General features: G+C 46.1%; 1 long non-coding RNA gene across 1 annotated transcript; it reads left to right on the top strand.

Moving 5' to 3' along the window:
- The first annotated feature begins 4,825 nt into the window (after positions 1 to 4,825).
- LOC123521873 lies at positions 4,826 to 5,224 on the top strand. The gene is made up of 3 exons (XR_006680207.1): positions 4,826 to 4,904; positions 4,985 to 5,056; positions 5,161 to 5,224. It is a non-coding gene; the product is annotated as an uncharacterized LOC123521873 (long non-coding RNA).
- The last annotated feature ends 2,057 nt before the right edge of the window (positions 5,225 to 7,281 follow it).

The following is a 7,281-nucleotide window of genomic DNA, read 5'->3' as shown; positions in this document are numbered from 1 at the left end:
CCATCTGTAGGCCATAGGACATCCCTTCACAGAAGGATCACAAGGAAGGGATGAGTCAACCAAGGCACTGTATAGCACTGATGAAACACACGATATTCCTCTGGTTCTTTGAGGCTTCCTTACCCCCCACTATCATGAACCCAGTGCTGCCTTTCACTTCGGGCTAGAGTGGAGCATGTACACAGGTACAGATAAGAGCTCACGCCACACAGAATCCAGGTCAGATAAACCCCTCAGGAGCAGAATTGGGAGTGGCTATATTAGGAGGGCAGGGAGAAGGTGAGGGGAAGAAGGGGGAACAGATTTCAATGATGGATGCATAATCTCTCCCCCCCCCCCCCACCAGGGGGAGGAACAACAGAAACCATGGGGGAAGGGTGACAGTGGTCAGTGTAAGACATGACAACAATAATAATTTATAACTTATCAAGGGGTCATAAGGGTGAGAGGGGGGAGGGAGGGAATAAAGAGGAGCTGATACCAAGGGCTCAGATAGGAACTAAATGTCTGGAAAATGATGATGGCAACATCTGCACAAATATGCTCGATACAATTGATGTAGGGATGGTTATAAGAGCTCTCAGAGCAGAATAAAGTGATGTAATCAGAACAGTGTGTTTCAGGAGTGTTTACTGGGTTGGGTGACGTTTGTCAAGCAGATCACCAGTTGTACATCTACCAATTCCTATACTGTTTGCTCCATCTCACGAGTACTCGTTGCAGCCCCTTCATCAATGGGGCGGCACCACCCGACTTCTCTGTTTTCCCCGTTTCTATTCCTCCTCCTACTGCCCACCACCGCACCCTCACCTCCACACCGGTTAATCTCAAATGACTGATTATTCTAAGGTGTGCATGTCTTTTACTGGTGCTGTCGTTCTCCTTGCTGTCTGTCGGGTTGAATACTGAGCCATGGGGGTGAGCTCAGTCCCTCACATGAAGGTTTAGCCCACATTTTCTCCCATGCTACCCAGGACCTGCTAATGTGATCTCTTTCAGAGCAGGTGGTGGTGGTAGCTGGGCACCATCTAGTTTGTCTGGTCTCAGGGTCATGAGGACTGATGTTCATGTGGCCTATTAGCCCATTGGACTGATTATTTTCAGGTGTGTTAGATTTTCATCACTCTTTTTTCCCCTTGGGACCAGGAGAGACCAATAGTTGCACCTTGGAGGGCCGCTCAGGAGTCTTCAAGGTCAAATGTTTATCTCATGTAGAGAAGAATGAGGATGAGATTAGCTTTTCTTTGTATGGTCCAGTTTTTGGTTTCTGAGAAGTTCAAATAGATTTAGTACTTTTATTAAACAATCAATCAAGAAAACAACGGAGTTGGGTGGTGTGAGCATATGTGTCCAGGCTCGAGGCAGAAAAGCCTTGTGATCTGATTTCTGAACCTGCTTTCTAATCAGCAGCCTGCACAGCAGTTTCTAGCAGACTGGACTCTGAACCACATTGCCCAGGTAGTGATGGCAGCTTGTAGAGGAAGGGTGCCCTGGACTGGGAGAAGTCTATTTCCATTCTTCCCTTGGAGCGAATTTTGCTGATCTGATTTTCTTCTTTTATCCTCAAGTCTCTCCTAACCCTCGTGTCTGGGCTCCTCGCAGTCCACGCCCTCTTTGAGATGGGAGCTGGTGGAAAACAGTAGCTGTGAGGGTTAGAAGGGTGTGGAGAGAACTATGTAATCTTTCCTAGACCACCAACTTGGTAGAGTGCTGTGCACAGGTGAGCCTCAGCAGAGCTTTGGAGATGAATGAAAGGTGAAGGAAAGCCGCTCCATCGAGTGTGCTTTCCTTCACAACATTTCCAGTCCTGCTCTTCAATAGCCAGGCTCCCCAGCCAGTTTCTGGGTTTCAGCCCATGCGGTTGTTGTCAGGTTCTGTCGAGTCGGTCTGACTCACAGTGACCCTCTATGCACCACAGCACGAGACGCTGCCCAGCCCACCCAAAAGCATCTTGGGAAAAGACCTTGTAATCCACTGGAAGAGCAGACAACTCTGACCCACGAGAAACCCCCACAAGCCAAAGGTGACAGGAAGAAAGGGAAGGGTGTGGTGGTTGTTGCTGTTACTCGGTTTTGGTTCACAGGGACTCTGTGTCCACCACAATGGAATTTTTGTTAGGTTTGAGCCCATTGCTGCATTCACCGTGTCAATCCATCTCATCCAGGGTCTTCCTCTGTTTGGCTGCCCTTCGACTTTACCAAACATGATGTCCTTTTCTGATCTCACCCAGAACATGTCCAAAGTACGTGCGACGAAACCTCAGCACCCTCGCTTCTAAGGAGCATCCTGGCTGTACTTCTTCCAAGAGAGATGTTGTTTTGTTGTCAGTCCGCAGTCCTTTAAATGCTCTTTCCAATGTATTGATTCTTCTTCAGTCTGCCTTTTGTGATGCCCAAATGTCACGTGTATATGAAGCAACTTACAATTCCATGGCTTGAGTCAGGCGGACCTGCGTCCTCAACGTGACATCTCTGCTCTCAGTACAAAAAAAGAGGATGGTACTGCTGGCTAATTACCATCTCGTTTCACTCGCACCTGTAGTCCATTGCCCATCTTGTTGTAGTGTCCTGATATGACTGGTCCTCAAACTCCCTTCCTGAGTTCCCTGTGGGAACTCTTTGGACTCCTGTCGCTGGCCCGCTGCAGAGTGGCTCTTCTGCCTCTGCTGTTTGCTGGGACACCACCACCACAGGGACCCGCGTCGAGAACCAAGGCCGAGGCCATCCACACTAGATCTGCCTTCTCTGCAGGTCAGCTCTGCCCCTCTTCACTTCAGCTCTGTGTAGCTGATGAATACCGGGCAGGAAGACATTGTGGAGACATTGCAAATCTTACGCTCGGGGGGAAAAGCAGCTAAGGACGAACACCTGAGGGAGAGTTCAAGTCCAAACTAGAATCTGCCCATCAGGAGCAAAGGAGCTTGTCTTACTCTTCCATGTTCACCTCATCTTAAGTCTCTTCAGCATTATTATCAACCCTACAAATCCCATTTATTGAACGCCACCAGGACCAGGTATCTGAAGGTGCCATCCGCTCCTTTGCCACCACAACAGTACCAAGAGGTAGTCATTAATATCTTTATCTTACAACTTGAGAAAAGGAGTCACAAAGAGGTCAGTACCTGATTGATACTTTTGTTTGAGGAGTAAGTGAAATAATCCACATCAAAACACATAGCTCAGTGCCTAGCAAACAAAGGATGACTTTTCTTTGACTTGCTCCATATTTGGGTTATGGCAAATTGCATGTATATTGATCTGTATTTTTTGGTTGTTGAACATCTTATCTGTGGTATTACGTACTATACACACTATTTCAATGTGTAAGTTGCCAAGATTATCATTCTTATGCCAGCCTCCAAAGAATGTTAAAGTGGAGTTTATAAAGATACTGATAATCAGTGGCCATCACCATGAACATAAATTTAAAAAGGGCTATTTGACTTACATCAGAATTGACTGAATGATGGAGTCCTTGGAACAGAATCTTGCTGTAACTTGGGGACTCTCTATATTCAACATTATAAATATAATAAAACATCAGCTTTTATTGTTTTATAGAGGACAATATAAACTGAGAGAAAGTAAACGTTTTAGTGGTGCTAGTCCCAGAATTTATAGAGAGGTGGTGAAATGTCTTGGAGTTTTAGGGGGACTATTAACAAGCTTGTCTTGAAGTTGTGTTTGCATAAAAAGCATGCAATATTTAAATAGTGGTGGATAACAAAAATATCAAGTAAGTATGCCCGCAAGTAGTGTGGTGAAGAAATCAGATGGTGCCTAGGTATCAGAAAGAATAGCTTCTGGACTTGGAGAGGCTTGTCTTAAAACAAGCAGCCATCTGAGTGAGGTATCAGCTAAGTCTGCATGGAAGAAACCACCAGCTACTATGATCCAAGGATTAGAAATGATAAAATCCATGACCAGAGGAGGGAACTGTATTCAAATTTAAATTCTGAGCACCCAGTTTGCAGAAGGTTATGAAAGCCCAACTTCCATTTGCAAAGTCCCCACTCAGATGAAGCTTCCATTGAATTCCCTCAGACCACTGACTAGGGATGTGAATGGTCTTGTCTTGAGATATCATGCACTGCAAAGTGGATTATTGTAGATGTAGTTTAGGATAAAATTTAACATCTTAGCATTTGTTTTCTTTTTTGACCCATTTAAAAAACTTGTTCTAATTTTTAGCTTTCTTTGAATTGAGGTTTTACTGTTTCATTTAGTTGTTTGTATGGTTTTCTTTATATGAAATCAAAGATAGGTAAATCTATAAAGACAGTAAATAGATTAATAGCTATTTAGGGTTATGACAGGGAGGTTAGGTGGAAATGAGGAGCTAATAATAATGGATTCAAGGTTAAGAAAATGCAATGAAATTAATTGTGGTGATGATTGCACAACTCTTTTAAAACATTTAACCATTGTATGGTATGCAAATTATATGACAATAAAATGGAAAAAAAGAAAAACTGAGAAAAAGGGTGATAGATATAATGGAGAAAAACCATGTTTACGCAGGATTACCCATGGTTCTTTTGGTAACAAAGTCTACATTAACTGTTCTCATCCCCTATAACCCTGGGGGGTGGGGGTGGAGTATGGCTACCTTCATATGAAAGAGCTTCAGAAAGGGTCATGGAAAAATGTCATTGTCTTTTAATTCCATTTTCCACGCTCTTTGAAGCCCCTTGACTATGTCGGAGATTGAGAATGCTCATGTTTCAACTTTACATTACAGTTATGGTCATTACAGTTATGGTCACCATCGCCACTGGGGATAACTTAGGTCTGACGAAGCTAAAGCCCTTCCAGTCTTGCCGAGCCCGTGAATCTCAGGGCCAGGGTTCGAGGGCTGCTCCGATTCCAGCGTGCACATCCTTTCTACCACCCCAGCAAGTCTCTGTAAGTGGCCAGAGGATGAGACTGACCAGCAGTGTGGCTTTCCCATCCTTCCATGAAAGCACACCTCTCTCTCCTAACAGGTCCCTCCCCTCTGGCGTCTCCATCTCTGGATTTCTTTGCACAAGCAAAATGGACCCCTAGACACGCAAAAGGTAGACTTTTCTCTCTTTCCTTTGATCAACTGCAGAGACATGTCTAGCAGGTAAGTAAGATGAACTCAGACTGTCTTTCTCCTGCCTTTTCCCACTTGTTCTAGAAACCTGTCTCACCACATTAAGGACAAATCTCCTGTCAACCCAGCAGGCGTCCTGGGTGTGACTGTGAGTTTAATCAGAATTTTCATTTTCCCGGAGGGTCCAGGGTGCTGTCACGGGCTCCCGTACAGAGAGCAGTCGTTGTGACGGCTTGCTGGCTTTTCCCAAAGGAGCCCTATTGGGTTTGACAGTTCCTGGATAGCTATGATAGTAACAGGCAGGCCCGGGGTTTGACAAACACAGGTTTCTCAAATCTGTCTGAAGAGAATGTCAGGACACCCTTGTGTTAACAATCTGTCTCAGATCCTGACAACAGGTAAGGGGGGTTTTCAGTTCTCCACAGTGGAAAGCATTGGGGGTGGGGGAGCTAGCTGACTGGCTCTTTTCTCCCCCACGCTGATGGATCCATTCATTTCACAGGTCTCCAAATATCTGTTGAGCACCTACTGTGTCAAATGCAAATCTAAGCACTGGGCATGCAGTGACCCTCTAGAGTCTAGAGGACAGAGCTGTAGACCGAGACAAGTACTATACGAGTATTTATGTTGCCAGCAGGTATCACCGGGTCAATAGTGCGCTCACAGCCGGCCAAGTGGTTTTCCTCCGGTGCAGTCTTTACTGAAGTAGACCGCCAGGTGGCAGTCTTTCCTGGAGATGCTGGGTAGGTTTGAACCACAAATTTTTTGGTTAACCACTAATGCTATGGTTAACCATTGCACCTCCAGGGATGCTTACGTTCTTTCTACAGGGCTCTATGTGAGTTTGCATATTTACTTATTTTTTGCACTTTCCCCATATCCCGAGAACTTACTGTGTTAGGACTTAAGCTACATGCTGGTGTCTGCGGCGAGAAAAGGCTATTCCGGCCCTTACTCTCTACTGTCCAGAGGGAGAGCAGCCTGGGCATAAACAGCCAAATCATCTGATGGTACCATTGCCAAGCACTGATGGGAGTCCAGTGGGAGCCATTGAAATAACGTGTGCTTTGAGCAGAAACTGCACCGTAGCTTCTCCAGGCTTCTGAAGCCTGGGGCAAGGAGGATTGAATCAAATTACAAAACGGTCTGGGGTCACCTCCTTCCCTCCCCTTGGCTCTTCTTTTCTCCTCTGTAGCCAACTCTATCTACTAGGTCTTTCATTATCCATAGGCTCTTCGCTTACTCTTAAAGCACCTGCTCTCAAACTCAAAAATCATAAAAGAGAGCAGGCTTGCTGGCCAGATAGCGACTGATAGAACCCATAGACTATGGCCCTTAGTTATGCTTCAGGTCTGGAAATGAACTCACCCCAGGGCTCAGGATCCTGATCAACAGGCCTATGAAGGGGAACAACACTAGTGGGGTATGAACACCAACCATTTGAGGTCAAAAGGCAGCATTTACCAAAGGACAGAGTTCTGAAGGGTTAGGGAAGGAGAGGAAGGGGACTAGGAGACCCAGGGAGGCTGTGCGCTGTCGAAGCTACACTGAGGGGACCACAGCGAGGGCGGGGCAACAACATGGGTGGGAATAGTGGGTCTGCTATGGAAGCCTTCACCCAATGCACAATAAGGTGAACAAAGCAAAACAAATCGCCACACCTGTTTCCAGATTAGAGTCAGGTTGACATATTTCACACTAATGTAAATAATAAGAATTCAAGAGTTGCCAGCCTTCCCCCTCCCTTGGGGCTTTAGAGACATATAAAATCAATCACACACGCACACTTTTTTTTTCTAATAAAGGGAACAAACCCTAAATAATGGGGTTCTATAGCACAGGCTGGGTCAAAAGATGGGCATTAGGGGAGAGAGTGTCAGACCCTACCAGATACCAGGTCCTCTGGGAAGGCTTGGATGCCATCTCTGTCTTATGCCAAAGTGGAAAAGGGCAGGCTTTCTGGTCCTTCCAGACAGGGCCTGGGAATGGTCCCTGGTCCCTGAGGTGACTCCGCTAGTCCACAAGCCTGTCCTAGAAAGCTCCATTTACCCAGGGGTCAGAGCAAGGGAGTGCCAAAGAGGCACATCCCGGCAGGCTTCCTCCCACTCCCTGCTGCCAACAGGCTGGCTGAGAAGACTCCAGTGACCGCCTGAGGCCGCTGTGACTCCACACTCTTTCTGCAAAATCTGCTGTCAGCAGACATGG

The sequence above is a fragment of the Echinops telfairi genome, unplaced genomic scaffold, assembly GCF_000313985.2.
Source record: "Echinops telfairi isolate 266 unplaced genomic scaffold, ASM31398v2 ScPeMD7_443;HRSCAF=831, whole genome shotgun sequence".
NCBI lineage: Eukaryota > Metazoa > Chordata > Mammalia > Afrosoricida > Tenrecidae > Echinops > Echinops telfairi.
Note: the sequence above shows the minus strand (reverse complement) of the source record. Positions and strands in the feature narration are given on the sequence as shown.